The sequence below is a fragment of the Salmo salar genome, chromosome ssa10, assembly GCF_905237065.1.
Source record: "Salmo salar chromosome ssa10, Ssal_v3.1, whole genome shotgun sequence".
Lineage (NCBI taxonomy): Eukaryota > Metazoa > Chordata > Actinopteri > Salmoniformes > Salmonidae > Salmo > Salmo salar.
The window spans coordinates 1,430,388-1,447,790 of NC_059451.1; positions in this window are offsets into that span (position 1 = coordinate 1,430,388).

Sequence of the window (17,403 nt, forward strand, 5' to 3'; positions counted from 1 at the left end):
ACAGACCCTTCACAGACAATGGACTGTCTCGATACACACAGACCCTTCACAGACAATGGACTGTCTCGATACACACAGACCCTTCACAGACAATGGACTGTCTCGATACACATAGACTCTTCACAGACACTGGACTGTCTTGATACACAGACACTGGACTGTCTTGAGATACACACAGACTCTTCACAGACAATGGACTGTCTCGATACACACAGACCCTTCACAGACACTGGACTGTCTCGATACACTCAGACTCTTCACAGACACTGGACTGTCTCGATACACATAGACTCTTCACAGACACTGGACTGTCTCGATACACATAGTCTCTTCACAGACACTGGACTGTCTCGATACACATAGACTCTTCACAGACACTGTACAGTCTCGATACACATTGACCCTTCACAGACACTGGACTGTCTCGATACACACAGACCCTTCACAGACAATGGACTGTCTCGATACACACAGACCCTTCATAGACAATGGACTGTCTCGATACACACAGACCCTTCACAGACAACGGACTGTCTCGATACACACAGACCCTTCACAGACAATGGACTGTCTCGATACACATAGACTTCACAGACACTGGACTGTCTTGATACACAGACACTGGACTGTCTTGAGATACACACAGACTCTTCACAGACAATGGACTGTCTCGATACACACAGACCCTTCACAGACACTGGACTGTCTTGATACACATAGACTCTTCATAGACACTGGACTGTCTTTATACACAGACTCTTCACCGACACTGGACTGTCTCGATACACATAGACTCTTCACAGACACTTGACTGTCTTGATACACATAGACTCTTCACAGACACTGGACTGTCTCGATACACATAGACTCTTCACAGACACTGGACTGTCTCGATACACATAGACACTTCACAGACACTGGACTGTCTCGATACACACAGACCCTTCACAGACACTGGACAGTCTTGACACTGGACTGTCTTGATACACAGACACTGGACTGTCTTGAGATACACACAGACTCTTCACAGACAATGGACTGTCTCGATACACACAGACCCTTCACAGACACTGGACTGTCTCGATACACATAGACACTTCACAGACACTGGACTGTCTTGATACACATAGACTCTTCATAGACACTGGACTGTCTTTATACACAGACTCTTCACCGACACTGGACTGTCTCGATACACATAGACTCTTCACAGACACTTGACTGTCTTGATACACATAGACTCTTCACAGACACTGGACTGTCTCGATACACATAGACTCTTCACAGACACTGGACTGTCTCGATACACATAGACACTTCACAGACACTGGACTGTCTCGATACACACAGACCCTTCACCGACACTGGACTGTCTCGATACACATAGACTCTTCACAGACACTTGACTGTCTTGATACACATAGACTCTTCACAGACACTGGACTGTCTCGATACACACAGACTCTTCACAGACACTGGACTGTCTCGATACACATAGACCCATCACAGACACTGGACTGTCTCGATACACATAGACTCTTCACAGACACTGGACTGTCTCGATACACATAGACTCTTCTTAGACACTGGACTGTCTCGATACACATAGACTCTTCACAGACACTGGACTGTCTCGATACACATAGACTCTTCACAGACACTGGACTGTCTCGATACATATAGACTCTTCACAGACACTGGACTGTCTCGATACACACAGACCCTTCACAGACAATGGACTGTCTCAATACACACAGACCCTTCACAGACAATGGACTGTCTCGATACACATAGACTCTTCACAGACACTGGACTGTCTTGATACACAGACACTGGACTGTCTCGATACACACAGACCCTTCACAGACAATGGACTGTCTCGATACACACAGACCCTTCACAGACACTGGACTGTCTCGATACACATAGACTCTTCACAGACACTGGACTGTCTCGATACACATAGACCCTTCACAGACACTGGACTGTCTCGATACACATAGACTCTTCACAGACACTGGACTGTCTCGATACACATAGACTCTTCACAGACACTGGACTGTCTCGATACACATAGACCCTTCACAGAGACTGGACTGTCTCGATACACACAGACCCTTCACAGACAATGGACTGTCTCGATACACATAGACTCTTCACAGACACTGGACTGTCTTGAAACACAGACACTGGACTGTCTTGAGATACACACAGACTCTTCACAGACAATGGACTGTCTCGATACACACAGACCCTTCACAGACACTGGACTGTCTCGATACACATAGACACTTCACAGACAATGGACTGTCTCGATACACACAAACCCTTCACAGACACTGGACTGCCTTGATACACATAGACCCTTCACAGACACTGGACTGTCTCGATACACACAGACTCTTCACAGACACTGGACTGTCTTGATACACAGACACTGGACTATCTTGAGATACACACAGACTCTTCACAGACAATGGACTGTCTCGATACACACAGACCCTTCACAGACACTGGACTGTCTCGATACACACAGACCCTTCACAGACAATGGACTGTCTCGATACACACAGACCCTTCACAGACAATGGACTGTCTCGATACACACAGACCCTTCACAGACAATTTGACTGTCTCGATACACACAGACCCTTCACAGACAATGGACTGTCTCGATACACATAGACTCTTCACAGACACTGGACTGTCTTGATACACAGACACTGGACTGTCTTGAGATACACACAGACTGTTCACAGACAATGGACTGTCTCGATACACACAGACCCTTCACAGACACTGGACTGTCTCGATACACTCAGACTCTTCACAGACACTGGACTGTCTCGATACACATAGACTCTTCACAGACACTGGACTGTCTCGATACACATAGACCCTTCACAGACACTGGACTGTCTCGATACACATAGACTCTTCACAGACACTGGACAGTCTCGATACACATTGAACCTTCACAGACACTGGACTGTCTCGATACACACAGACCCTTCACAGACAATGGACTGTCTCGATACACACAGACCCTTCATAGACAATGAACTGTCTCGATACACACAGACCCTTCACAGACAATGGACTGTCTCGATACACACAGACCCTTCACAGACAATGGACTGTCCAGATACACACAGACCCTTCATAGACAATGGACTGTCTCGATACACACAGACCCTTCACAGACAATGGACTGTCTTGATACACAAAGACCCTTCACAGACAATGAACTGTCTCGATACACATAGACTCTTCACAGACACTGGACTGTCTTGATACACAGACACTGGACTGTCTCGATACACACAGACCCTTCACAGACAATGGACTGTCTCGATACACACAGACCCTTCACAGACACTGGACTGTTTCGATACACATAGACACTTCACAGACACTGGACTGTCTCGATACACATAGACTCTTCATAGACACTGGACTGTCCTTATACACAGACTCTTCACCGACACTGGACTGTCTCGATACACATATACTCTTCACAGACACTTGACTGTCTCGATACACATAGACTCTTCACAGACACTGGACTGTCTCGATACACATAGACTCTTCACAGACACTGGACTGTCTCGATACACATAGACCCTTCACAGACACTGGACTGTCTCGATACATACAGACTCTTCACAGACACTGGACTGTCTCGATACACATAGACTCTTAACAGACACTGGACTGTCTCGATACACATAGACTCTTCACAGACACTGGACTGTCTCGATACACATAGACTCTTCACAGACACTGGACTGTCTCGATACACATAGACTCTTCACAGACACTGGACTGTCTCGATACACACAGACCCTTCACAGACAATGGACTGTCTCGATACACACAGACCCTTCACAGACAATGGACTGTCTCGATACACATAGACTCTTCACAGACACTGGACTGTCTTGATACACAGACACTGGACTGTCTTGAGATACACACAGACTCTTCACAGACAATGGACTGTCTCGATACACACAGACCCTTCACAGACAATGGACTGTCTCGATACACACAGACCCTTCACAGACAATTTGACTGTCTCGATACACACAGACCCTTCACAGACAATGGACTGTCTCGATACACATAGACTCTTCACAGACACTGGACTGTCTTGATACACAGACACTGGACTGTCTTGAATACACACAGACTGTTCACAGACAATGGACTGTCTCGATACACACAGACCCTTCACAGACACTGGACTGTCTCGATACACTCAGACTCTTCACAGACACTGGACTGTCTCGATACACATAGACTCTTCACAGACACTGGACTGTCTCGATACACATAGACCCTTCACAGACACTGGACTGTCTCGATACATATAGACTCTTCACAGACACTGGACTGTCTCGATACACATAGACTCTTAACAGACACTGGACTGTCTCGATACACATAGACTCTTCACAGACACTGGACAGTCTCGATACACACAGACCCTTCATAGACAATGGACTGTCTCGATACACACAGACCCTTCACAGACAATGGACTGTCTCGATACACATAGACTCTTCACAGACACTGGACTGTCTTGAAACACAGACACTGGACTGTCTTGAGATACACACAGACTCTTCACAGACAATGGACTGTCTCGATACACACAGACCCTTCACAGACACTGGACTGTCTCGATACACATAGACACTTCACAGACACTGGACTGTCTCGATACACACAGACCCTTCACAGACAATGGACTGTCTCGATACACACAAACTCTTCACAGACACTGGGCTGCCTTGATACACATAGACCCTTCACAGACACTGGACTGTCTCGATACACACAGACTCTTCACAGACACTGGACTGTCTTGATACACAGACACTGGACTATCTTGAGATACACACAGACTCTTCACAGACAATGGACTGTCTCGATACACACAGACCCTTCACAGACACTGGACTGTCTCGATACACACAGACCCTTCACAGACAATGGACTGTCTCGATACACACAGACCCTTCATAGACAATGGACTGTCTCGATACACACAGACCCTTCACAGACAATTTGACTGTCTCGATACACACAGACCCTTCACAGACAATGGACTGTCTCGATACACATAGACTCTTCACAGACACTGGACTGTCTTGATACACAGACACTGGACTGTCTTGAGATACACACAGACTGTTCACAGACAATGGACTGTCTCGATACACACAGACCCTTCACAGACACTGGACTGTCTCGATACACTCAGACTCTTCACAGACACTGGACTGTCTCGATACACATAGACTCTTCACAGACACTGGACTGTCTCGATACACATAGACCCTTCACAGACACTGGACTGTCTCGATACACATAGACTCTTCACAGACACTGGACAGTCTCGATACACATTGAACCTTCACAGACACTGGACTGTCTCGATACACACAGACCCTTCACAGACAATGGACTGTCTCGATACACACAGACCCTTCATAGACAATGGACTGTCTCGATACACACAGACCCTTCACAGACAATGGACTGTCTCGATACACACAGACCCTTCACAGACAATGGACTGTCTCGATACACACAGACCCTTCATAGACAATGGACTGTCTCGATACACACAGACCCTTCACAGACAATGGACTGTCTTGATACACAAAGACCCTTCACAGACAATGAACTGTCTCGATACACATAGACTCTTCACAGACACTGGACTGTCTTGATACACAGACACTGGACTGTCTCGATACACACAGACCCTTCACAGACAATGGACTGTCTCGATACACACAGACCCTTCACAGACACTGGACTGTTTCGATACACATAGACACTTCACAGACACTGGACTGTCTCGATACACATAGACTCTTCATAGACACTGGACTGTCCTTATACACAGACTCTTCACCGACACTGGACTGTCTCGATACACATATACTCTTCACAGACACTTGACTGTCTTGATACACATAGACTCTTCACAGACACTGGACTGTCTCGATACACATAGACTCTTCACAGACACTGGACTGTCTCGATACACATAGACCCTTCACAGACACTGGACTGTCTCGATACATATAGACTCTTCACAGACACTGGACTGTCTCGATACACATAGACTCTTAACAGACACTGGACTGTCTCGATACACATAGACTCTTCACAGACACTGGACTGTCTCGATACACATAGACTCTTCACAGACACTGGACTGTCTCAATACACATAGACTCTTCACAGACACTGGACAGTCTCGATACACACAGACCCTTCATAGACAATGGACTGTCTCGATACACACAGACCCTTCACAGACAATGGACTGTCTCGATACACATAGACTCTTCACAGACACTGGACTGTCTTGATACACAGACACTGGACTGTCTTGAGATACACACAGACTCTTCACAGACAATGGACTGTCTCGATACACACAGACCCTTCACAGACACTGGACTGTCTCGATACACATAGACACTTCACAGACACTGGACTGTCTCGATACACACAGACCCTTCACAGACAATGGACTGTCTCAATACACACAAACTCTTCACAGACAATGGACTGTCTCGATACACATAGACTCTTCACAGACACTGGACTGTCTTGATACACAGACACTGGACTATCTTGAGATACACACAGACTCTTCACAGACAATGGACTGTCTCGATACACACAGACCCTTCACAGACACTGGACTGTCTCGATACACATAGACACTTCACAGACACTGGACTGTCTCGATACACACAGACCCTTCACAGACACTGGACTGTCTTGATACACAGACACTGGACTATCTTGAGATACACACAGACTCTTCACAGACAATGGACTGTCTCGATACACATAGACACTTCACAGACACTGGACTGTCTCGATACACACAGACCCTTCACAGACAAAGGACTGTCTCGATACACACAGACCCTTCATAGACAATGGACTGTCTCGATACACACAGACCCTTCACAGACAATTTGACTGTCTCGATACACACAGACCCTTCACAGACAATGGACTGTCTCGATACACATAGACTCTTCACAGACACTGGACTGTCTTGATTCACAGACACTGGACTGTTTCGATACACATAGACACTTCACAGACACTGGACTGTCTCGATACACATAGACTCTTCATAGACACTGGACTGTCCTTATACACAGACTCTTCACCGACACTGGACTGTCTCGATACACATATACTCTTCACAGACACTTGACTGTCTCGATACACATAGACTCTTCACAGACACTGGACTGTCTCGATACACATAGACTCTTCACAGACACTGGACTGTCTCGATACACATAGACCCTTCACAGACACTGGACTGTCTCGATACATATAGACTCTTCACAGACACTGGACTGTCTCGATACACATAGACTCTTCACAGACACTGGACTGTCTCGATACACATAGACTCTTCACAGACACTGGACTGTCTCGATACACATAGACTCTTCACAGACACTGGACTGTCTCAATACACATAGACTCTTCACAGACACTGGACAGTCTCGATACACACAGACCCTTCATAGACAATGGACTGTCTCGATACACACAGACCCTTCACAGACAATGGACTGTCTCGATACACATAGACTCTTCACAGACACTGGACTGTCTTGATACACAGACACTGGACTGTCTTGAGATACACACGACTCTTCACAGACAATGGACTGTCTCGATACACACAGACCCTTCACAGACACTGGACTGTCTCGATACACATAGACACTTCACAGACACTGGACTGTCTCGATACACACAGACCCTTCACAGACAATGGACTGTCTCGATACACACAAACTCTTCACAGACACTGGACTGCCTTGATACACATAGACCCTTCACAGACACTGGACTGTCTTGAAACACAGACACTGGACTATCTTGAGATACACACAGACTCTTCACAGACAATGGACTGTCTCGATACACACAGACCCTTCACAGACACTGGACTGTCTCGATACACATAGACACTTCACAGACACTGGACTGTCTCGATACACACAGACCCTTCACAGACACTGGACTGTCTTGATACACAGACACTGGACTATCTTGAGATACACACAGACTCTTCACAGACAATGGACTGTCTCGATACACATAGACACTTCACAGACACTGGACTGTCTCGATACACACAGACCCTTCACAGACAAAGGACTGTCTCGATACACACAGACCCTTCATAGACAATGGACTGTCTCGATACACACAGACCCTTCACAGACAATTTGACTGTCTCGATACACACAGACCCTTCACAGACAATGGACTGTCTCGATACACATAGACTCTTCACAGACACTGGACTGTCTTGATACACAGACACTGGACTATCTTGAGATACACACAGACTCTTCACAGACAATGGACTGTCTCGATACACACAGACCCTTCACAGACACTGGACTGTCTCGATACACATAGACACTTCACAGACACTGGACTGTCTCGATACACACAGACCCTTCACAGACACTGGACTGTCTTGATACACAGACACTGGACTATCTTGAGATACACACAGACTCTTCACAGACAATGGACTGTCTCGATACACATAGACACTTCACAGACACTGGACTGTCTCGATACACACAGACCCTTCACAGACAAAGGACTGTCTCGATACACACAGACCCTTCATAGACAATGGACTGTCTCGATACACACAGACCCTTCACAGACAATTTGACTGTCTCGATACACACAGACCCTTCACAGACAATGGACTGTCTCGATACACATAGACTCTTCACAGACACTGGACTGTCTTGATTCACAGACACTGGACTGTTTCGATACACATAGACACTTCACAGACACTGGACTGTCTCGATACACATAGACTCTTCATAGACACTGGACTGTCCTTATACACAGACTCTTCACCGACACTGGACTGTCTCGATACACATATACTCTTCACAGACACTTGACTGTCTTGATACACATAGACTCTTCACAGACACTGGACTGTCTCGATACACATAGACTCTTCACAGACACTGGACTGTCTCGATACACATAGACCCTTCACAGACACTGGACTGTCTCGATACATATAGACTCTTCACAGACACTGGACTGTCTCGATACACATAGACTCTTAACAGACACTGGACTGTCTCGATACACATAGACTCTTCACAGACACTGGACTGTCTCGATACACATAGACTCTTCACAGACACTGGACTGTCTCAATACACATAGACTCTTCACAGACACTGGACAGTCTCGATACACACAGACCCTTCATAGACAATGGACTGTCTCGATACACACAGACCCTTCACAGACAATGGACTGTCTCGATACACATAGACTCTTCACAGACACTGGACTGTCTTGATACACAGACACTGGACTGTCTTGAGATACACACAGACTCTTCACAGACAATGGACTGTCTCGATACACACAGACCCTTCACAGACACTGGACTGTCTCGATACACATAGACACTTCACAGACACTGGACTGTCTCGATACACACAGACCCTTCACAGACAATGGACTGTCTCAATACACACAAACTCTTCACAGACAATGGACTGTCTCGATACACATAGACTCTTCACAGACACTGGACTGTCTTGATACACAGACACTGGACTATCTTGAGATACACACAGACTCTTCACAGACAATGGACTGTCTCGATACACACAGACCCTTCACAGACACTGGACTGTCTCGATACACATAGACACTTCACAGACACTGGACTGTCTCGATACACACAGACCCTTCACAGACACTGGACTGTCTTGATACACAGACACTGGACTATCTTGAGATACACACAGACTCTTCACAGACAATGGACTGTCTCGATACACATAGACACTTCACAGACACTGGACTGTCTCGATACACACAGACCCTTCACAGACAAAGGACTGTCTCGATACACACAGACCCTTCATAGACAATGGACTGTCTCGATACACACAGACCCTTCACAGACAATTTGACTGTCTCGATACACACAGACCCTTCACAGACAATGGACTGTCTCGATACACATAGACTCTTCACAGACACTGGACTGTCTTGATACACAGACACTGGACTGTCTTGAGATACACACAGACTGTTCACAGACAATGGACTGTCTCGATACACACAGACCCTTCACAGACACTGGACTGTCTCGATACACTCAGACTCTTCACAGACACTGGACTGTCTCGATACACATAGACTCTTCACAGACACTGGACTGTCTCGATACACATAGACCCTTCACAGACACTGGACTGTCTCGATACACATAGACTCTTCACAGACACTGGACAGTCTCGATACACATTGACCCTTCACAGACACTGGACTGTCTCGAAACACACAGACCCTTCACAGACAATGGACTGTCTCGATACACACAGACCCTTCATAGACAATGGACTGTCTCGATACACACAGACCCTTCACAGACAATGGACTGTCTCGATACACACAGACCCTTCACAGACAATGGACTGTCTCGATACACACAGACCCTTCATAGACAATGGACTGTCTCGATACACACAGACCCTTCACAGACAATGGACTGTCTTGATACACAAAGACCCTTCACAGACAATGAACTGTCTCGATACACATAGACTCTTCACAGACACTGGACTGTCTTGATACACAGACACTGGACTGTCTCGATACACACAGACCCTTCACAGACAATGGACTGTCTCGATACACACAGACCCTTCACAGACAATGGACTGTCTCGATACACATAGACTCTTCACAGACACTGGACTGTCTGGATACACATAGACTCTTCACAGTCACTGGACTGTCTCGATACACATAGACTCTTCACAGACACTGGACTGTCTCGATACACATAGACCCTTCACAGACACTGGACTGTCTCGATACATATAGACTCTTCACAGACACTGGACTGTCTCGATACACATAGACTCTTCACAGACACTGGACTGTCTCGATACACATAGACTCTTCACAGACACTGGACTGTCTCGATACACATAGACTCTTCACAGACACTGGACAGTCTCGATACACACAGACCCTTCATAGACAATGACTTTCTCGATACACACAGACCCTTCACAGACAATGGACTGTCTCGATACACATAGACTCTTCATAGACACTGGACTGTCTTTATACACAGACTCTTCACCGACACTGGACTGTCTCGATACACATAGACTCTTCACAGACACTTGACTGTCTTGATACACATAGACTCTTCACAGACATTGGACTGTCTCGATACACACAGACCCTTCACAGACACTGGACTTTCTCGATACACACAGACCCTTCACAGACAATGGACTGTCTCGATACACACAGACTCTTCACAGACACTGGACTGCCTTGATACACATAGACCCTTCACAGACACTGGACTGTCTCGATACACACAGACTCTTCACAGACACTGGACTGTCTTGATACACAGACACTGGACTGTCTTGAGATACACACAGACTCTTCACAGACAATGGACTGTCTCGATACACACAGACCCTTCACAGACACTGGACTGTCTCGATACACATAGACACTTCACAGACACTGGACTGTCTCGATACACACAGACCCTTCACAGACAATGGACTGTCTCTATACACACAGACCCTTCACAGACAATGGACTGTCTCGATACACACAGACCCTTCATAGACAATGGACTGTCTCGATACACACAGACCCTTCACAGACAATGGACTGTCTCGATACACATAGACTCTTCACAGACACTGGACTGTCTTGATACACAGACACTGGACTGTCTTGAGATACACACAGTCTCTTCACAGACAATGGACTGTCTCGATTCACACAGACCCTTCACAGACACTGGACTGTCTCGATACACTCAGACTCTTCACAGACACTGGACTGTCTCGATACACATAGACCCTTCACAGACACTGGACTGTCTCGATACACATAGACTCTTCACAAACACTGGACTGTCTCGATACACATAGACTCTTCACAGACACTGGACAGTCTCGATACACATTGACCCTTCACAGACAATGGACTGTCTCGATACACATAGACTCTTCATAGACACTGGACTGTCTTTATACACAGACTTTTCACCGACACTGGACTGTCTCGATACACATAGACTCTTCACAGACACTTGACTGTCTTGATACACATAGACTCTTCACAGACACTGGACTGTCTCGATACACATAGACCCTTCACAGACACTGGACTGTCTCGATACACATAGACACTTCACAGACACTGGACTGTCTCGATACACACAGACCCTTCACAGACACTGGACTGTCTTGACACTGGACTGTCTTGAGATACACACAGACGCTTCACAGACACTGGACTGTCTCGATACACATAGACCCTTCACAGACACTGGACTGTCTCGATACACATAGACTCTTCACAGACACTGGACTGTCTCGATACACATAGACTCTTCACAGACACTGGACTGTCTCGATACACATAGACTATTCACAGACACTGGACTGTCTCGATACACATAGACTCTTCACAGACACTGGACTGTCTCGATACATATAGACTCTTCACAGACACTGGACTGTCTCGATTCACACAGACCCTTCACAGACAATGGACTGTCTCGATACACACACCCCCTTCACAGACAATGGACTGTCTCGATACACATAAATTCTTCACAGACACTGGACTGTCTTTATACACAGACACTGGACTGTCTTGACATACACACAGACTCTTCACAGACAATGGACTGTCTCGATACACACAGACCCTTCATAGAAAATGGACTGTCTCGATACACACAGACCCTTCACAGACAATGGACTGTCTCGATACACACAGACCCTTCATAGACACTGGACTGTCTCGATACACACAGACCCTTCACAGACAATGGACTGTCTCGATACACACAGACCCTTCATAGAAAATGGACTGTCTCGATACACACAGACCCTTCACAGACAATGGACTGTCTCGATACACACAGACCCTTCATAGACAATGGACTGTCTCGATACACACAGACCCTTCACAGACAATGGACTGTCTCGATACACACAGACCTTTCACAGACAATGGACTGTCTCGATACACATAGACTCTTCACAGACACTTGACTGTCTTGATACACATAGACTCTTCACAGACACTGGACTGTCTCGATACACATAGACTCTTCAAAGACACTGGACTGTCTCGATACACATAGACCCTTCACAGACACTGGACTGTCTCGATACATATAGACTCTTCACAGACACTTGACTGTCTTGATACACATAGACTCTTCACAGACACTGGACTGTCTCGATACACATAGACTCTTCAAAGACACTGGACTGTCTCGATACACACAGACCCTTCACAGACAATGGACTGTCTCGATACACACAGACCCTTCATAGACAATGGACTGTCTCGATACACACAGACCCTTCACAGACAATGGACTGTCTCGATACACACAGACCCTTCACAGACAATGGACTGTCTCGATACACATAGACTCTTCACAGACACTGGACTGTCTTGATACACAGACACTGGACTGCCTTGAGATACACCCAGACTCTTCACAGACAATGGACTGTCTCGATACACACAGACCCTTCACAGACACTGGACTGTCTCGATACACATAGACACTTCACAGACACTGGACTGTCTCGATACACATAGACTCTTCATAGACACTGGACTGTCTTTATACACAGACTCTTCACCGACACTGGACTGTCTCGATACACATAGACTCTTCACAGACACTTGACTGTCTTGATACACATAGACTCTTCACAGACACTGGACTGTCTCGATACACATAGACTCTTCACAGACACTGGACTGTCTCGATACACACAGACCCTTCACAGACACTGGACTGTCTCGATACACACAGACCCTTCACAGACACTGGACTGTCTCGATACACATAGACACTTCACAGACACTGGACTGTCTCGATACACATAGACTCTTCATAGACACTGGACTGTCTTTATACACAGACTTTTCACCGACACTGGACTGTCTCGATACACATAGACTCTTCACAGACACTTGACTGTCTTGATACACATAGACTCTTCACAGACACTGGACTGTCTCGATACACACAGACCCTTCACAGACACTGGACTGTCTCGATACACTCAGACTCTTCACAGACACTGGACTGTCTCGATACACATAGACTCTTCACAGACACTGGACTGTCTCGATACACATAGACTCTTCACAGACACTGGACAGTCTCGATACACATTGACCCTTCACAGACACTGGACTGTCTCGATACACACAGACCCTTCACAGACAATGGACTGTCTCGATACACACAGACCCTTCATAGAAAATTGACTGTCTCGATACACACAGACCCTTCACAGACAATGGACTGTCTCGATACACACAGACCCTTCATAGACAATGGACTGTCTCGATACACACAGACCCTTCACAGACAATGGACTGTCTCGATACACACAGACCTTTCACAGACAATGGACTGTCTCGATACACATAGACTCTTCACAGACACTTGACTGTCTTGATACACATAGACTCTTCACAGACACTGGACTGTCTCGATACACATAGACTCTTCAAAGACACTGGACTGTCTCGATACACATAGACCCTTCACAGACACTGGACTGTCTCGATACATATAGACTCTTCACAGACACTGGACTGTCTCGATACACATAGACTCTTCACAGACACTGGACTGTCTCGATAAATATAGACTCTTCACAGACACTGGACTGTCTCGATACACATAGACTCTTCACAGACACTGGACTGTCTCGATACACATAGACTCTTCACAGACACTGGACAGTCTCGATACACATTGACCCTTCACAGACACTGGACTGTCTCTATACACACAGACCCTTCACAGACACTTGACTGTCTTGATACACATAGACTCTTCACAGACACTGGACTGTCTCGATACACACAGACCCTTCACAGACACTGAACTGTCTTGATACACAGACACTGGACTGTCTTGAGATACACACAGACTCTTCACAGACACTGGACTGTCTCGATACACATAGACTCTTCACAGACTCTGGACTGTCTCGATACTTATAGACTCTTCACAGACACTGGACTGTCTCGATACACATAGACTCTTCACAGACACTGGACTGTCTTGATACACAGACACTGGACTGTCTTGAGATACACACAGACTCTTCACAGACAATGGACTGTCTCGATACACACAGACCCTTCACAGACACTGGAATGTCTCGATACACATAGACTCTTCATAGACACTGGACTGTCTTTATACACAGACTCTTCACCGACACTGGACTGTCTCCATTAACATAGACTCTTCACAGACACTTGACTGTCTTGATACACATAGACTCTTCACAGACACTGGACTGTCTCGATACACATAGACTCTTCACAGACACTGGACTGTCTCGATACACATAGACTCTTCACAGACACTGGACTGTCTCGATACACACAGACCCTTCACAGACACTGGACTGTCTTGACACTGGACTGTCTTGAGATACACACAGACTCTTCACAGACACTGGACTGTCTCGATACACACAGAGCCTTCACAGACAATGGACTGTCTCGATACACACAGACCCTTCATAGACAATGGACTGTCTCGATACACACAGACCCTTCACAGACAATGGACTGTCTCGATACACACAGACCCTTCACAGACAATGGACTGTCTCGATACACATAGACTCTTCACAGACATTGGACTGTCTTGATACACAGACACTGGACTGTCTTGAGATACACACAGACTCTTCACACACAATGGACTGTCTCGATACACACAGACCCTTCACAGACACTGGACTGTCTCGATACACATAGACACTTCACAGACACTGGACTGTCTCGATACACATAGACTCTTCACAGACACTGGACTGTCTCGATACACACAGACCCTTCACAGACACTGGACTGTCTTGACACTGGACTGTCTTGAGATACACACAGACTCTTCACAGACACTGGACTGTCTCGATACACATAGACCCTTCACAGACACTGGACTGTCTCGATACACATAGACTCTTCACAGACACTGGACTGTCTCGATACACACAGACCCTTCACAGACAATGGACTGTCTCGATACACATAGACTCTTCACAGACACTGGACTGTCTTGATAAACAGACACTGGACTGTCTTGAGATACACACAGACTCTTCACAGACAATGGACTGTCTCGATACACACAGACCCTTCACAGACACTGGACTGTCTCGATACACATAGACACATCACAGACACTGGACTGTCTCGATACACATAGACTCTTCATAGACACTGGACTGTCTTTATACGCAGACTCTTCACCGACACTGGACTGTCTCGATACACATAGACTCTTCACAGACACTTGACTGTCTTGATACACATATGCTCTTCACAGACACTGGACTGTCTCGATACACATAGACTCTTCACAGACACTGGACTGTCTCGATACACATAGACTCTTCACAGACACTGGACTGTCTCGATACACACAGACCCTTCACAGACACTGGACTGTCTTGACACTGGACTGTCTTGAGATACACACAGACTCTTCACAGACACTGGACTGTCTCGATACACACAGACCCTTCACAGACAATGGACTGTCTCGATACACACAGACCCTTCATAGACAATGGACTGTCTCGATACACACAGACCCTTCACAGACAATGGACTGTCTCGATACACACAGACCCTTCACAGACAATGGACTGTCTCGATACACATAGACTCTTCACAGACACTGGACTGTCTTGATACACATAGACTCTTCACAGACACTGGACTGTCTCGATACACACAGACCCTTCACAGACACTGGACTGTCTTGACACTGGACTGTCTTGAGATACACACAGACTCTTCACAGACACTGGACTGTCTCGATACACATAGACCCTTCACAGACACTGGACTGTCTCGATACACATAGACTCTTCACAGACACTGGACTGTCTCGATACACACAGACCCTTCACAGACAATGGACTGTCTCGATACACATAGACTCTTCACAGACACTGGACTGTCTTGATACACAGACACTGGACTGTCTTGAGATACACACAGACTCTTCACAGACAATGGACTGTCTCGATACACACAGACCCTTCACAGACACTGGACTGTCTCGATACACATAGACACTTCACAGACACTGGACTGTCTCGATACACATAGACTCTTCATAGACACTGGACTGTCTTTATACGCAGACTCTTCACCGACACTGGACTGTCTCGATACACATAGACTCTTCACAGACACTTGACTGTC